This window comes from Aethalodelphis obliquidens, unplaced genomic scaffold (assembly GCF_003676395.1).
Source record: "Aethalodelphis obliquidens isolate GAN/ISIS:26980383/991018 unplaced genomic scaffold, ASM367639v1 scaffold58, whole genome shotgun sequence".
NCBI classification, from domain to species: domain Eukaryota; kingdom Metazoa; phylum Chordata; class Mammalia; order Artiodactyla; family Delphinidae; genus Aethalodelphis; species Aethalodelphis obliquidens.
In genome coordinates, this window is record NW_020838002.1 from 11232931 (window position 1) to 11251428 (window position 18498).

Genomic DNA, 18498 nt, shown 5'->3' on the forward strand with positions numbered 1-18498 from the left:
ATAGAATTGTCGTATGATCCAACAATTCCATTTCTGGGTATACACCCAAAAGAACTGAATGCAGGATCTGAAAGAGATATTTGTACACCCATGTTCTTAACAGCATTATTCAGAGTAGCTATAACTTGGAAAAAACTCCAAGTGTGCACTGATGGATGAATGGATAAGCAATATATGATATATACATACAATATTATTCAACCTTAAAAAGCAATATGCTACAAAGTGAATAAATCTTGAGGATGAAATAAGTCAGTCACAAAATGACAAATACTGTATGACTCCACTTATATGACGTACTTACAGTAGTCAAAATCATAGACCGAAAGTACAATGGTGGTTGATGGGGGCTGAGGGAGAGGAAAATGAGTTATTGTTTAAAGGGTACAGAGGTTCAGTTTTACAAGGTGAAAAAAGTTCTGGAGATAGATGGCAGTGATAGTTGCACAGCATTATGAATGTACTTAATACCAAACTGTACATTCTTAAATGGATAAGATGGTAAATTTTAGGACTTCCCTGGTGGCACAGTGGTTAAGAATCCGCCTGCCAATGCAGGGGACACAGGTTCAATCCCTGATCTGAGAAGATCCCACGTGCCGCAGAGCAACAAAGCCTGTGCACCACAACTACTGAGCCCACATGCCACAACTACGCACCTAGAGCCCGTGCTCCACAACAAGAGAATCCACCATAATGAGAATCCCGCTCACAGCAATGAAGAGTAGCCCCCCACCTCAGGCTTCCCTGGTGGCGCAGTGGTTAAGAATCCGCCTGCCAATTCAGGGGACACGGGTTCGAGCCCTGGTCCAGGAAGATCCCACATGCCGCGGTGCAACTAAGCTTGCGCACCACAACTACCGAGCTTGCACTCTAGAGCCCACAAGCCACAACTACTGAAGGCCGCGTACCTAGCACCCGTGCTCCACAACAAGAGAAGCCACTGCAATGAGAAGCCCACGCACCGCATGCAAGAGTAGCCCCTGCTCACTGCAACTATAGAAAGCCCCCGCGCAGCAACAAAGACCCAACTCAGCCAAAAATAAATAAATAATTTTTAAAAAAGATGGTAAATTTTGTTATATATATTTTACCACAACAAAAAAAACTGGAAAGTCACCTCACAGATTACATGTTAATTACAAAAGGGAACAGGGATTTTTACAATGAAGAAATATGGTGGACACCATCATAACTAGGTGTTCAAATTAAACTTCACCAATAACAGGACAAATGGACATTAGGTGCTTCTTGGTGTGATGCAGTTAGAAGTATACGATACTACGAATGTAGTATTTTTGACAAAGATGGTTAACTTCAATCTAATGATGAAATTGTCAAACAAACCCAGGTTATAGGAACTTTTACAAGACAACTGACTTGGAGTCTTTAAAAATGTCAATGAAAGATAAATGCTATGAAAGACAAAAAAAGAGTAGGGTGACTGTTCTACATTAAGGAGACTAAATACACTTGAGAACCAAGCGTAATAAATGACTCTTGACTGGATCATTAATTAAAACATACACAGTTATAGGGAATTCCCTCAGTCCAGTGGTTAGGACTCAGCACTTTCACTGCTGAATTCAATCCCTGATCGGGGAACTAAGATCCTGCAAGCTGCACAGCGTGGCCAAAAACAAAAACAAACAAAAAAACCATACACAGTTATAAAGGACATTACTGGGTCAAGTGCAGAAATGTAAAAAAAAAAATATATATATATATACATATATATATATGCATATATATATATTAGATACTGTATGCCTATATATTAGATATATGAACGTTAAATTTGGGGAATCTATAATGGTAAGTGGAAAAATATTTACCTCCCATGCACGCTTTCTCAGGATGCCACTGGAGAATATTCTCCACCAAAATGAGGGAATAAACCAATAATGGGGAAAACATGGGAAATAATTTCTCCATAGCAGAGTAGAAATAAAGAGAACCCCCAGAATGACAGTGAAGAGTAAGCCAGGACAACAGCTATGTACTGGAAGTAGAAGGCAGACAATTTATAGGTTGGAGCCAGTCAGAAGACTCTAAGATTTTACAGAAGATAAAAATTAATAGAATAGCTGATCATCTCAACATTCTCAGAGATTTAGAAAATGATGAAGAGTAAGGTTGAATAAATGACAGATCGGTACAGAGAAAACTAAGCAAAAAAAAAAAAAAATCAAGACCATTATTAACTCCAAGGAAAGAGTTGTACAGGAAAGAAATCATGGGATTTTATGCAACCAAATTGTGTATAGCAGTTACACATTCATAAAACTGTAAAGACTGAATATTGATAGAACAAAAGTTACAACATAACTTGACTGGGTAGTTGATAGTGGGAGATGGGAAAGGCAAAGGTGAACAGTGAGGGTAAGGAGAGGAAAGAGAACCAAATCCTCATCTTCCACAGTAGGAATCCAATTAATACCTAAAAATGAAAAATCAAGATGTAGGAAGACCAGTTTTTTATTTACAGACAAAGGGGTGTAAGAAATATATCAGCTAAAATAAATGAAAGTGGGAAGGGGCTAAGGACTGCTGTTTTATTGTAACAAACTTTGTGGAACAATATGACTTTTATTTTTTTATTTTTTTAATAAATTTATTTATTTATTTATTTTTGGCTGTGTTGGTTCTTCGCTGCTGCCCGCAGGCTTTCTCTAGTTGAGGCGAGCGCGGGCTATTCTTCATTGCGGTGAGCGGTCTTCTCATTGCGGTGGCTTCTCTTGTTGCAGAGCATGGGCTCTAGGTGCGAGGGCTTCAGTAGCTCTGGCACGCGGGCTCAGTAGCTCTGGCACGCGGGCTCAGTAGCTGTGGCTCATGGGCTCTAGAGCACAGGCTCAGCAGTTGTGGCACACGGGTTTAGTTGCTCCACGGCATGTGGGATCTCCCCGGACCAGGGATCGAACCCGTGTCCCCTGAATTGGCAGGCAGACTGTTAACCACTGCACCACCAGGGAAGTCCCAATATGACTTTTAAACTATGTACACATATCACTTTGATGAAAATAAAAGTGTAAACAGTTCATCCTATAAAGTTAAGTGAAGAAGCCAAAGATGAAGAATGGTGTGTAAAGTAAGTATAATTTGTATTAAAAAGTTGGCAGAGTGGGAAGAGAATACATGAGCATCTGTTTGAATATGAATAAAATCTTTGGTAATTATTAAGAAATAATTAACTTGAAATTTAAATTAACATGTCTGATAATTACTATTAAGAAATTATAATAAGAAATAAATAACACTGCTTGACTCTGGTCAGGGGAACTGAGTGGCTGCAAGACAGTTAGGACAGAGCCTGTCACTGTATACGCTTTTGTACATTTAAAATTTTGAACTATGTGAACATATTACTTATGTATTAGCATAACTAAAGATTTTAAATAAGTTTAATAAAAGGCTTTACCCATTAGTTTCATGCTACTCTGACTCATCTCATAGCTGCCTGAGCATTTAAGTAGACAAATGGCATGTCATTCACTCATTTATTAATATGTGTTACTGTGTAACTGACTCTGTCGTCTCCTCAATGAATAGCTGGAAGTTTTCAACAGGAGTATCAGATAAAATATTTTCATATTAAGTGTAAAGCTGGACTAGAAAAATCCTAAGGTACATTCAAAAACTAAAAGTTCTCTTCAGTACTCGGATTTTTATAAAATGGAATCAAAGGGAAATTAAACAGCTTGCCTTGTCAGGCCCAGGTACTACTAAATGCTGAAGCACAAAACACAAACAACCCAGCTATCTGTCATCTTGATGCCAATTTACTGATATAACACCTAGTAAACTTAAAAACTAATCAAGCTCCTATCAACCTACTAACCCCCCAACATGTGTGCCAACTTATATGACTTAAGGACAGATTTGAGCAGTCTACAAAAACTGAGGGTAATTTTTAGGAACTCCATTAATGAGTGCACTCTCTATTTCCACCATAAGAGATAGCCTAATATTCATAAATGAACCCTTATGCTTCTTGAAAAAAATTCTCTAAAACTGAGTCTGCTTTTCACACTTAACTCCATGAATTCATTCAGAATTTTCAAACTTCATGTTACCATTTCCAAAAATGAAAATCATTATACAAGCTTATTCTGTCTGGGATGACCACTCTGCCCCGCAATTTCAATTCCTGATGTCATGTGATGGTAAACACTACTGTGGTTCCTTATATAAAGGAGGGTGAGTGCAGCATGCTGAAAGGATGGAATAAGCCTAAATCCCAAATAACATCATTGGAAGGCCGAACCAATTGGGACCACCAACCTTTGGGTAAGGCATTAACATCCCTTGTTGTTGAAGTCTCTTTTCACTTGCTTCCTTAAACATCCTGAGACTAGAGGCTAAATGGCTTTATGGTAGCGTGAGTAAATAACAAACTGGTAAGAGAACTGGGTATCATTAGAGCATACACAGTAAGATTGACTTGTTGAACTCATAAAAACCCATGCCCTATCAATCAGATTCATACTCTTTGTGTAAGTGAAGTGGCCTTATGACACTACTTGTCATAGTTTCCTCTATTTAACATCATCTCACACAGTCCATTAGATCCAAGTAAAGTAGTGAATACTCACTAAATTTTAAAATTAGTGAAACAAACAAAAAAAGAGTTAAGCAATAATCTGTTAAAGTGGAAGATCAATGAAGGCTTCCTTTAAAAATGTTACTCACAGGCTTCCCTGGTGGCGCAGTGGTTGAGAGTCCGCCTGCCGATGCAGGGGACACGGGTTCGTGCCCCGGTCCGGGAATATCCCACATGTCGCGGAGCGGCTAGGCCCGTGAGCCATGGCCGCTGAGCCTGTGCGTCCGGAGCCTGTGCTCCGCAACGGGAGAGGCCACAACAGTGAGAGGCCCGCGTACCGCAAAATAAATAAATAAATAAAATAAAATAAATAAAAATGTTACTCACCTCAATAGTTAAATTTTTTTTGGCCAGTGAGTGTTTGGTGTTCATTTACTTCTTCACAATCTTATTGTTTTAAGGGCTTGGAAAGACGCTTGATGTGTATCTGCTGTTATTATTAATCTTTAAGAACATGTTAGAAATGATATAAAAACCTTTTTCTGAATTGTAAAAAGACTCCTCCAACTAGAAATACTAAATTCCAATGTATTATTCCAATAACTTTTATTTTAATTTACTTCTTTTCTAAACCAAGACTTTTAGGATATTAGCTATCAAAAAAAAAATTTTTTTTTAAGAAAAAAACCACTAGCCCCAGACCTGTTAAACCAGTCTGTGTGACAGGTAAAAAAGTTTCCTAGAGTTTCCCTGGTGGCACAGTGGTTAAGAATCCACCTGCCAATGCAGGAGACACGGGTTCGAGCCCTGGTCCGGGAGGCTCCCACATACCGCGGAGCAGCTAAGCCCGTGTGCCACAACTACCAAGCCTGTGCTCTAGAGCCCATGAGCCACAACTACTGAGCCCATGTGCCGCAACTACTGAAGTCCACGCGCCTAGAGCCCGTGCCCTGCAACAAGAGAAGCCACTGCAATGAAAAGCCCACACACCACAACGAAGCGTAGCCCCGACTCGTCGCAACTAGAGAAAGCCTGCGCGCAGCAAGGAAGACCCAACGCAGCCAAAAATAAATAATTTTTTTAAAAAAGTTTCCTAGTCATTGACTGAAAAGGAAATAGAATGTTACGTAGTGATCTACACCTGAACCATGTCCACAGCACTTTGAAAAGGTAAGGATCTGATGAAAGAGTTTTAAGGCTGGCTTTCGCAATGCCAGTTCTTTGACATAATCTAGTCATCTGAACTATAAGATCATTAAGCCAAATGTCACAATTTCTCAGTATTTCTTCAAACTTTAAAAATAATTAAATCTTATGCTAGATGTATTTCTATTCTGCACTGGTAATTCAAAACAAAACTTCTACAACATGTAAACACAAGGGACTTCATAAATTCTTTGCCTTTGACATCTTTCATATGCCATTTTCCAATGTTTGGTAATTTTTTTGGAGTCACAAGAGTCCTCCTGTTATTGGAAATGAGGAAACCGAGGCAGGAGAAGAGAGTTGCTATTTTGTAGTAAGCAGGCATCCTGCTCTATTAGACCACAGTGCTTTTTTAAAAGTGCCTATCAAGGGGCTTCCCTGAGCTTCCCTGGTGGCGCAGTGGTTGAGAGTCTGCCTGCCGATGCAGGGGACACGGGTTCGTGCCCCGGTCCGGCAAGATCCCACATGCCGCGCAGCGGCTGGGCATGTAGGCCATGGCCGCCGAGCCTGCGTGTCCAGAGCCTGTGCTCCGCAATGGGAGAGGCCACAACAGTGAGAGGCCCGCGTACCACACACACACAAAAAAAGTGCCTATCAAATAGGCAGCACAGAAAGCCTTCTCCTCACAGACATCCAAGGCATCCCCACCAAGAAGCAAGAGACAAAGCAGAGAATTCCTACCCCCCCCACCCCCCAGGAAGAAGAAGGCATGTAACCAAAGCATGCTTCTCAATCTGCACTGTGGACTGGGAGAAAAAAAAAGAATGAAAACAGAGTCAAGGGGGACCAACTTCTGAGACTCAAGACTAGGCTATTAGGTTTGTTTCACACATTGGGAAATTACTGAAACACTGCTTAAGGAGAAATGGAATCAGGAATTCCTGGGGTCTTTTGATTTCAATCTTAAACCCCCAAACAAAAACACCTAAAGTTAAAGTATTTCGGCAACCTGAGCAGTTTTTAGCTTATTCTTACTTGTTTCTATAAAACCCACAAGGCCTACTTGGAGTCCCTGATATTTAGAGCTGATTCCAAGTGTCGGCTAGCGGCCACCTTCCCGCGTCCAAATCCAAAAATAATGTTGGCGCTGACCCGGGCAAGACCTTCAGGCACGTTTTCCTCTGGAATCATTAGCCTCACACCACCTTGCGACGTCCTATCTCCGATAGCTTCCCTTGGTAAGTATGGCAAAGGTGAGGGATAGAGTTAAGAGCAGGCATGTACCTTTACTACGTCCCACACAGAAAACATAATAAAACCCTGGGAGCAGGAACTGGCAAGGGACACCTCGTCCGGCCCTGGCTCCCACCACGATACAAAGACACAGCGAGAGCAACAGAAGCCCGGGTCTCTGCACCCCACACCTCACTCTGCAAAAGAGGCAGAGTTCCAGCGCAACTGAACCCAACCCTCAACATCCCCTTCCCACGTGGGTCCTTCTCCCTTTCCCGAGCGCAGGGTCCCATTAGAGACAGGGGTCTGGAAGGGATCAGACCACGCCGGGGCTGGGGCGGGAGGATGAGGGGACCCGCTCCAGGCAGTCTCACCAGCCCCTTCCTAGAGGCCCTGGGCTGTACACCTCCCAGTTCCGGGGTCTGAGTTCCCACGCCCGGAGACCCCAGGCCCCCCAGGTCTCCCCAGAGGGGAACTCGAGGCCCCAGAACTGCGGGGAGGGCTGGGCTGCCAAGCACCGGGTCCAGACGGGATGGAGTCCGGGCCGCGTGCAGCGGAAGATGGGAGGCGGCCCCTCGCAGCCGCCGCCCCTCCCCGGGGCCCAGCCTCTCCCGGTCCCGGATCGCAGGCTCCGGGGCGGCCCTCCCCTCACCTCAAGGCGGCGGCGGCGTCCGAGGTCCGGCGGTACCGGAGCCCCTGCGTGGAGGCGGTGCTGGGCGGGAGGAGACGCCGGCAGCCCCGGCGATGGCTGACAGCCGCGCAGCACCACGCCGGCCCGGCACACGGGGGAGGGGCGGGGCTTCACGGCGCCGGCCCCGCCCCGCCCCCGCTCCCACCTCAGCCGGCGAGCCCCGTGAGGTGACTACGTCCGGGGTTACTCGAGGCCGTTCACCTCCGACCCCGCTCCCGGCGGCGGCGCGGTCCGGGTGGCAGCCAGGAGAGGCGCGGGCCGGGAGGGCCCGGCGACAGCCAATGGGAGAGAGGCGCGGGGCGGGGCGACGTGAGGCGATGCAGATGGTCCGAGCGCCGCTCTGCCATTCGGGGCCCAGCGGCTAGAGGGCGGGCGGGTCCCGGGTGGCCGCGGGCCCTTTCTCCGGGGGCGGTGTGCGGCCGGCCGGGCGCCTCCCCCTCCCGGCAGATGGGGGAATGGGGGACTGGCCCCACACGCCCCTCCCACCCCTGAGAGACGCGGGGGTCTGCCGGCTCGCTGCGCGGGAACGGAGCCCGGAAGGGATCAGGACTGACTGGGGCTGGCGGTGTGCGTGAACACCTCACCGTGTTCAATCCCAGCGCCCCGAAGAGGTGGGTATCGCATCCGTGAATTGCCCAGGATCACACAGCGTGGTTTCCAAGTTAGTGCAGGCAAATTAACGCCTGTTCTGGGACAACATAACCGGCCTCGCTGGGCTTGCCCGCCCCAAAGGAGTCTGAGGGGCTGGATCCTGAAGCATTGAGGGGAAGCCTCGATGAAGGAAGCTCTGTAAGAAGAGCAGGGTGCCAAAGGACAGGCTCCTGTGCCTGCCCCGAGCCCGGAAAGTGATGGCAGTCAACTCCTGACTTCTCCGAAAGGAGCGTGCCTCCCCACCTCCACGGTGGTTACACCAAGCCTTTGAGAAGCAGCCAACCAATTTTTCTAGTTTTGCCAGTTATTTTACAGCAGGACTTTCATGGTGGCTGTGTGTTGAAAATTAATAGTAACTGGAAAGAGTCCCAACATATAATACAACTATAGGGCAGGAGAGAAAGAAAATTAGAGAAAATTGCACTTCAGAAGAATGGGTGAGTTTAACTCCTTCCAACCCTGCCCAGAGTACTTTTCTGATCCTTGCACAAGCTTGTGCTAAAGGTCCAGAGGCACAGAGGATGACAGTTTGGTGCCAGAAGAAGTTCTGTGCCAGAGGGCAAAAAGTGAATAGGGTATAGATACACCACCTGAGGTCAGAAGTTCTTGGGTGGAAGCAGAAGCAGGAGGATGGAAAGGGTGGTCAACAGGAAAGAGTATTCATCTAGGAGCCCTCGTCATACCACTAGGTGCTGGCTCCTCCAAGAGTTTACCAACCTACTTTAAAATAATAGAGACTGGAAACAGAAATTTAGAAAGAAAATGTGAACTTTACAGAGAAGTGACCCATGTTTCACAATAACTGTCATTAGGTACATCTGTCAGTTGAACAAAGAGCGGAAAATCACGATGTAAAGATAACTGAGCAAAACCTCAAGGTTTAACAAGATGTTTGACTTGACTGACTCGCGGAAAAAAAAAAAAAAAAAGTCCTGGGAAGAGGGAAGCTTTGCCTCTCCCTGATAGTGCTCTATGAAAGAAGTGACTTTGTAAAGAACCAGAAATCTTGAGGTTGCCTGTTTTATTTTTCATCTACCTTTCCTAGTTCCTATTACGTATAATAGGTTCTTTCTTAGCCGTGTTGCTGTTTATCAGCCTCAGGAGCACTGCAAAACCAGGGAGTGGTGCTCAAACACTGTCCTTATGGGAAACTTCAGCAAGCCCTTACATGGCCTGCTTTTTGACCTCACTGAACTTTTGAAGTAACTGAGCTCTCTAAAGAACTAGCCAAGGAAAGGCCTAATGAATGAGCTGCCGTGAAAGAAAATGAAGAATGAGTTAGGATACACCACTTACATGTGATATAATAATCTAATTATTGTTATCAAACGGTAAGACAACTGGGCAGAGAGGTATGTCTCTAAGACAGTACACCTGGAATTTTAACACCTCCTAAGTGCTGTGCTGTTTGGTGCATGCCACAACCTGCCTATCTCTACTACAGGCTCTTTAGAGCTGTTTCATGAGTACTTGCCACACAAGCTTATGTCTGTAAAAAGTGGAGGAGGAAAGCTAAAGGGTGGAGAGAACTTTATACAAGACTAACAGGTGTGACAGAAGGGAGTGAGTGGCACATTTCGAGATGCTGAAACTAGAGGCTGTAATGGGCTGAATTGTGTTCTAGGCTGAATTGTGTTCTAAAATTTCTATGTCCAAGTCCCAACCCCCAGCACCTCAGAATGTGAGTATATTTGGAGATAGGCTTTTTCTTTAAATAGGAAATTGAATTAAAATGAGGTCATTAGGTGGGCCCTAATTCCAAATGACTGGTGTCCTTATAAGAAGAGGAGATTAGGACACAGACACATATACAGGGAAGACCATCTGTGAATCACAGTTGATGAAGCACTTACCAGAATGTGGCTGTTTTGCTGGAGAAGATGGCCATCTACAAGCCAAAGAGAGAAGCCTGAGAAGAAACCAACTCTGCTGACACAATCTTGGACTTACAGCCTCTAGAATTGTGAAGAAATTAACTTCTATTGTTTAAGCCATCCAGTCTGTAATACTCTATTACGGCAGCCCTAGAAAACTAATAAAAGTTCCCAAATATCAAATGGCCTTCAGGTTTTTCAAGAAGGTTAGATAAAGTTATCAGGGACTTTTTCCTAAGAATTCTAGCTACCTTCCAACCTTAAAGATGGTCTCTCGGGACTTCCCTGGTGGTCCAGTGGGTAAGACTCGGCATTCCCAATGCAGGGGGCCCAGGTTCTATCCCTGGTCGGGGAACAAGATCCCACATGCATGCCACAACTAAGAGTCTGCATGCCACAACTAAAAGATCCCGCACGCCGCAACTAAGACCTGGCACACCCAAAATAAATAAATAAGTAAATAAATAAATAAATTTTTTTAAAAAAAGATGGTCTCTCACCCTACTACAGGGAAAATAAGAAAAGCCTGAGGGCATCCCTGTCTTTAAGATGATCCCAATCTAGTTGGGAAGACAAAACTAAACACCAAAACAGAGCGTCTAGATCTTATTCCTTAAATGATAACCATGTAAGTTTTATAAGAGCCATAGATAGGAGAGAATAAATTCTCAAATCTGAGTAAGCCCAGAAATACATAACAGTATGTGTGTCATTGTCTGGGACATTTTAGCACTTCATTGTCAATTCTACTTTAGTTTATGGTAGTGTTTCTCAAAGTATGTTCCACAGACCATCTTGAAACAGAATCAGTAGGTGCTTGTTAAAAATACAGATTCCCAGCCCCACTGTAGACTTCTTTTTAAAGCAGTAATTATTCACCCTGGAGTTAAGAACAACAGTTTAGGATTTATCATTATTGTCCCCCTCTTTGCTACCACATGTCTCTGATAAACAGCAATGTGTCCTACACATTGTACACACCTGTACTTCCTGGACAGGAAAGTCTGTCAGGTCAGGCCAAAGTTGAACCAAAGGAGGAAAGAAAGCGCCCGAATAGAAAATGGACCCATGAAGAGCACCCTGTCCTGGTGGCTCTCTGGCCATGGTTCCAAATTCCTTAAGTGGCAATGTCAGTGATGGACCTTTAAGACAGAGGATAGGGGATACACTGGGATGTTATTTCCCACTGGTTCCCAATATAGAACATATACTCTTATCCGGCTTCCAGCTCTTGCCATGCTTACTCTTACCTTTGCTTATGCTGGCAAACTCATCCTTCCCCCTTCCTAATTTTCTGAATTTTTCTAGTCCTTAGGAGCCCATTTTCTCTAAGAAGATCTCTTTTACATGTCCAGCTCCTACTGATTTATCCTTCCTCTGAATTCCTCTAGCAATCTGGTCACCACCACGTGGTTCAGCATTAGGCTAAAATTTTTTGTGTCTATGTTGGTTTTAGCTCTCCAGCTGAATTTTAATCTTAAAGGCAGAGAGCATGTCTTATAGTGTGGTACTCCCCCTCCATAGCTAGGTAGAGATATTCGTACGGGCTTCATTGACTAAAATAAAGGCTGGCTCTGTACCTGAGAGGCCACTTGCTCCTGATGTCTGCTTGTCCATCTTCAGGTCACTTCTGGGAGGCAAAACCTCCAGTAGGATACTTAGCTGCTTTACAGACGGACAGATTTCATCAAGAAAGTCAGTGCCTTGAGCAGAATTGAGGCTCCAGTTGCAAGACAGAAGAAAAAGAAGACACTAAGGCCTTATCAGAACACTATGTTCCTTTGCTCTAGTCAACCGTTCAGGTTTGTCCAGGGTTAAAAGCCTGAGGGAACTTCACACCATAAGGTCAGAAAATGTCTTCAGGGAGGCCACCTTGTAAGTCTGGTCCTGATGATGAAAGGTAGGATTACACAACGAAGGACAGTGTTCCCAGTGGAGACTCCCCACGATGTTTTCACATGGACACTTGGGTTTTCACAAGGCATATCAGCTCTCCCTCCCTCCTTATTATCCAATCCCAGACACTTCCAGTCCCTATCTGTGCTATCCATAATTGGCAGTCACCAAAGCCTAGCTGCCTCTTACATGACACCTCCAGCATCTTTTTTTTTTAAAAAAAGCCCTTTCTAAGTCCTATACACTTCATAACTAAATACCTAAAGAAAGTATAAGGGGACCTTTATCTGAAGACAGGGAAAATAACTTGTTGAGGTATTGCCCGATCCTGGGATTCTAACATTTTTTTTTTTTTTTTTTTTAACGGTACGCGAGCCTCTCACTTCCATGGCCTCTCCCGTTGCGGAGCACAGGCTCCAGACGCGCAGGCTCAGCGGCCATGGCTAACAGGCCCAACCGCTCCGCGGCACGTGGGATCCTCCCGGACCGGGGCACCAACCCGCATCCCCCAGCATCGGCAGGCGGACTCTCAACCACTGCGCCACCAGGGAAGCCCCTAACACTTTATATTGATCAGCTTTAAACCTTCTCATCTCTGACCACACTCTCCTGCAGGCCTGTGAGAGCGCTCCCGGTGAGCTTACTCCCTGCTCCTGCCTCACCTTCTCTTCAGCTTCCCCAGCGTCTCCATTTCTCCCGTGTCCGACCTAGCTTTCTCCTGCTGCATTTCTCCTGCTACCTCTCCTCCTTCTTTCTCACCTGTCTACCCCAAACAAACACCTTCACCCTCCACTACTATTATTATATATGAAACACAGTAAATAATAAAATACACTAATAATTTTTGTAGAGCCTTTAAAGGAAAACTGAGCCATTGCTCAACTTCCTTTTATCCTTTTCATCCCTTCAGTCTTAAAGTTTCCCTGTATCATAACTTGTGCCAGAAGATTTCAGTGTCTTTTTTTTTAAAGACAGGTTTTTATATTATTTATTATTTATTTATTTTTGGCTGCACAGCATGGGGGATCTTAGCTCCCCAACCAGAGATCGCAGAGTCTTAACTACTGGACCGCCAAGGAAGACCCCATCCTGTCTTTTTATTTTTATTATTATTATTTTTTTTTTTTTTTTTTTTTTTTTTTTTGCGGTAAGCGGGCCTCTCTCTGTTGTGGTGGCCTCTCCCGTTGCCATGGCTCACGGGCCCAGCCGCTCTGCGGCATGTGGGATCTTCCCAGACCGGGGCACGAACCCGTGTCCCCTGCATTGGCAGGCGGACTCTCAACCACTGTGCCACCAGGGAAGCCCTATTTTTATTATTTTTTAAAATAAATGTATGTATTTGTTTTTTTGTTTGTTTTTTGTTTTGTTTTTTTGCGTCACGCGGGCCTCTCACTGTTGTGGCCCTTCCGATTGCGGAGCAACAGGCTCCGGACGCGCAAGTTCAGCGGCCATGGCTCATGGGAGCAGCCGCTCCGCGGCATGTGGGATCCTCCCAGACCAGGGCACGAACCCGTGTCCCCTGCACCGTCAGGCGGACCCTCAACCACTGCGCCACCAGGGAAGCCCATATGTATTTGTTTTTATTCTTGGCTGCATTGGGTCTTCATTTCTGTGCACGGGCTCCCTCCAGTTGCGGCGAGTGGGGGCCACTCCTCGCCACGGTGCACGGGTCTCTCACCACGGTGGCCTCTCCCGCTACAGAGCACAGGTTCCAGGCGTGTGGGCCTCAGCAGTTGTGGCATGTGGGCTCAGTAGTTGTGGCTCACAGGCTCAGTACTTGTGGCCCACGGGCTTAGCTGCTCCACGGCATGTGGGATCCTCCCAGACAAGGGCTCAAACCCATGTCCCCCGCATTGGAAGATGGACTCTTAATCATGCGCCACCAGGGAAGCCCCATCCCTGTCTTTTTAAATCTCACCTCTGGTTAACATACTAGACCAGCAAGTAGAAACAGCAACACAAGTCTTGTCTATCAGTGGAACTACTGTGCTGATGTGCCCAAATTTCTTAATGAAAACGAAAAGGGGTCTTCCCTGGTGGCGCAGTGGTTGAGTCTGCCTGCCGATGCAGGGGACACGGGTTCGTGCCCCAGTCCGGGAAGATCCCACGTGCCGCAGAACGGCTAGGCCACTGAGCCTGCGCGTCCGGAGCCTGTGCTCCACAACGGGAGAGGCCACAACAGTGAGAGGTCCGCGTACCGCAAAAAAAAAAAAAAAAAAAAAACCGAAAAGGAAGAAAGAGGATAAAGGAAACCAAAATGAATGAAAATAAAATGTAGTTTAAATCAATGAATGAGATGGCCATATCAATTGACTAGCATAGTTCTGGGAGTGAATACAGGCAAGCAGACCTGAGAAGAACTGGTTCTTGGTATTGGCAATCTTAGCCAACAGAGCAGCAGGGACACAGCCTTCTCTGTGTTCTGCACTGTAAAGGGCTGAGTTCTTTAATCAAGTAAACCAGGCTTTAAATCCTGACTCTGTCACTAATCAGCTCCGTGACTTTGAGCAAATGACCTCCTTTCTGAGCCTCAGTTTCCTTGTCTATAAAACTGAGGTAGAACACATACCTTGTGAGGTTGTGTTTTGGATTAAATGTTATAACCAAAATGTAAAGTTTCTAGTACAAAACTTGGAACATAGTAGGCATGCTGAAAATATTACTTTCCCCTTTCTCTCTGGGCCCCTCTCCATTTCCACTAGTGTTCAGTTAAGAACAAAATATCCTATGGACGCTCAATGAATTCAGGAATGATTATGTTATTAAATTCACTACCCCAGGCCAATATTCCCAGGGTAACAGAGCATGTGATCAGGGACCTAGGGTTAATCTGAATCCTTTACCCTTACTTGTAGGGAGCAAGTAAACAGGAGAACTGGCTGTGGCTGAAGCATCAATCAAAGGGTTGGCACTGTGAGGGTATGCCTGGCCCTGCTAGGTCCCATGGTTGTACCACACTGAAAAGGCAATTCGGCCCCTTTGGGACAACAGGAACTTTCATATACTGCAGATGGGAGAGTAAATGGGGACAACATCTTAGAAAACAGGTTGGCATTAATTGGTGAGGCTGAACCCTGCATATGTTATAACCCAGTGTCCATTTCTGGGTTTATACTCTGGAGAAACTTTCAAATGTGCCCAGGAACACTGTTCCTTATGGCCCCAAACTGGAAGCAACCCAATGTCTCTCAGCAGTAGAACAGATAAATAAGTTATGGTACATTCATACAGTGAAATATTATAAAGCAATGAGAATGAACACATTATTGGTACACGAAACAATATGGATGAGTTTTACAGACATAATGTTGAGCAAAGAAAGTCAGACACAAAAGAGTGTGTTTCCCGTTATACATAGTTCAAAAATAGGCAAAACTCATCTGTGGTGGTAAAAAATCTGGATAATGGTTACTCCTGATGGTGGGTAGTGACTGGGAGACAACATAAAGAGAGGTGTATTCACTTTGTGTTATACATAATAAAAAGTTTACTTTAAAAAACATAGGGTATGATCTATCCATTTATGTAAGTGCAAGAGCAGGTAAAAAAATTTTTAAGTATTTTTAGTGATACATATGTAGATAGTTCACTATTTTTATAAATTTATTTATTTATTTATTTTTTGGCTACGTTGGGTCTTCGTTGCTGCATGTGGGCTTTCTCTAGTCGCGGCGAGCGGAGGCTACGCTTCGTTGCGGTGCGCGGGCTTCTCGTTGCAGTGGCTTCTCTTGTTGTGGAGCACGGGCTCTAGGGACGCGGGCTTCAGTAGTCGTGGCGCGTGGGCTCAGTTGTTGAGGCTCACGGGGTCTAGAGTAGTTGTGGCGCACGGGCTTAGTTGCTCCGCAGCCAGGACTTTGAACCTGAGTCCCCTGCATTGGCAGACGGATTCTTAACCACTGCGCCATGAGGGAAGCCCCGATAGTTCACTATTTTTAAAAAGCATGGGAAAATAATGACTGGGAGAAGGGAAAGGAGTGTGACCAGAGGGACAGACATACAAGGAGCTTCTTAGCTACTGGCAATGTTCAATTTCTTACTTTGGGTGATGATTACGTAATGTTCACATTATTATTATTATTACAAATATGCTTATGTCCTATATACTCTTCTATATGTATGCTATATTCCACAATAAAAGAATTTAAAATAAATCCAAACGAACAAATAAAAAACATACACCCTTAAAAGACAGAGTAGCAGAGTGTGGCATTGAGATGATAATTTTAGAGCTGGAAGAGGCCTCCGAAATCATCCTGTCCAACCATTTCATTAAAGGAACTGAAACAGAGGCCAGAGAAGGTAAGTGACTTCCTCAAAGTGATTCAGTCAATTACAGAGCCTAAGTACTCCTCCCACAGACCCACCTGTTTCCTACTATCTTCCAGAGTTACATCTCTCACCTGCACGCAACATAAAACTCACCTATGTTATAGCTTTTTTTCCTCCTAAATTTGAAATTTTTGTTGTGGGGAAATGAGATCAGGAGAGAAATCCTCTCCTCCACAGATACTGCAAACACTTAGAAAACCAGTCAAAATGTCTGTAACAGGAAAGAAAAAAATGTCTAGTAGTAGAGAAACAGTTCTGGGTCTGTTTTTTCTACTACTGGATATTTTGACTCGTTAATGAAGCTCTCCCACTTCTCTGTACCCCACAGTATGGCTGCTCCAACCTGCAGGCTGACTTTTGGGAAGGGTCTGAGAGTGGGTAAAAGAAAACTTCTGCTTCATTTTGTACGAGCACAAGGTGTCTTTTGGGAAGAGTGAGCTCTTCTGCCACCTTGTGACAGAGAACGAGAATAGCCCTCACAGCCTTTCCTACCCCTGCTCCAAGGTGGCAGCACTGTAACAGGGCATCCAGGAACTAATCTACAGAAAATTTCAGACAGAGAGACAGCAGGGGAACATGTCTGACACCACAAGGGAAAAGAGAACAATGCAATTACGTTAAAGAGATAGTAAGCAAAAACCATGAAGCCCAGGAAAGGCAGTGGAGCCCCTTTATTCTCTGCCCACCAGCCCTGCTAGGACAATCAGGCAACTGAGACAGTGCTGGTCTGGACCAATCAAGATTTGAGGCACTGATGTTACCTCTACTCGGCTGGCTTCACTTCTATCCTCCGTTCCATAGCCAAATGTCTTTCAAAGATGATCTACACTTCTTCACCTCCAATTCCCTCTCAGCCGCCTCCTACTTCCACCATGCCGCTGGAACTGCTCTTACAGAATTGTCAAATCCAGCGGACAGTTTGTCCAGTGGACAAATCCATTCCTTCCTTGAATCACCCTCCTTTCTTGGCTTCTAGAACATCCACTCTCCTGGTTTTCTTAGCTCAGATGCCACCTCCTGAGAGAAGTCTTCCCTGACCACCCTACTTAAAGTGGCCTCCGGGAATTCCCTGGTAGTTCAGTGGTTAGTCTGCGCTTTCACTGCCGAGAGCCCGGGTTCAACCCCTGGTTGGGGAACTAAGATCCTGCAAACTGCCAAAATAATAATAATAATAAATAAAGTGTCCTCTGTCATTCCTCCTTCACCTCATCACCTGTTTGTTGCTTCATGATGATTGTCACAATCTTTAATTATCTTGTATGTGTATTTGTATATTATTTATTGTTAGCCCTCTGTACTATTTTATTTTCAACCATGTTTACTGTCTGCTTCCCATTGTTTCACATGAACTCACACTTGGCCTTGCTCACTGCTAGAATAGTGTCTGGCACACAGTAGGTGCATAATAAAGACTTGCAGAAGGGGCTTCCCTGGTGGCGCAGTAGTTGAGAGTCCACCTGCCAATGCAGGGGACAAGGGTTCATGCCCCGGTCTGGGAAGATCCCGCATGCCGCGGAGTAGCTGGGCCCATGAGCCATGGCCGCTGGGCCTGTGAGTCCGGAGCGGGAGAGGCCACAACAGTGAGAGGCCCGCGTACTACAAAAAAAAAAAAAAAAAGACTTGCAGAAGGAAGGAATGAAAGGCACTGTGGCTGCATGTTCAGCAGTTCCTCCCCTCCGTCCACATTTCAGGAAACATGTCCTTCAGTGACACCTCTGTCCTTTCTGTTTTCCCAAGATTTCCCTTCATGCTCAATTTAGCCAGATTTCAACCTGAATTAAAATGTCAGGAAACAGGGTAGTATTTAAATTATGTTTTGACTCAGACCTCATGAAATATCCTATGGAAAGTCCCTTGAATCAAGCTCCCTTTACATCATTATCAGAGCGTCAGCCTCTAGAACCTTCTTACCCATAATCAAACTTATAATGGCTCCAATGGAGTAAGTACATTCACAGTGGGTAAAGAGACTTCAGAGGGTCTTAGTAGATCTTCATTATTGCTATGATCCCCCTAGCTATGCTATCACAAAGTCTACAATTTTAGAAAAATCTAAAGGATACAATTTTAGAAAAATCTTCTACAAGTTATCTGTGTAGGAAAGCCTTCCCAAACTGCAGGCAGGATCACTCAGCTAG

At 45.0% G+C, this 18498-nt stretch overlaps 1 protein-coding gene across 4 annotated transcripts in view; it reads right to left on the reverse strand.

Annotated features, from left to right (window-relative positions):
• Positions 1 to 7747, reverse strand: part of ACACA (acetyl-CoA carboxylase alpha) — a 239721-nt gene extending 231974 nt beyond the window's left edge. For 2 of the 4 annotated variants that reach the window (XM_027087346.1, XM_027087341.1), the window contains exon 1: positions 7572 to 7747. The gene's annotated coding sequence lies outside the window, so the exon portion shown is untranslated. Of the gene's footprint in view, positions 1 to 4689; positions 4709 to 4927; positions 5367 to 7571 lie in introns of those variants that run through there. The other 2 variants (XM_027087340.1, XM_027087345.1) reach the window with 2 other exon arrangements.
• Positions 7748 to 18498: the final 10751 nt, after the last annotated feature.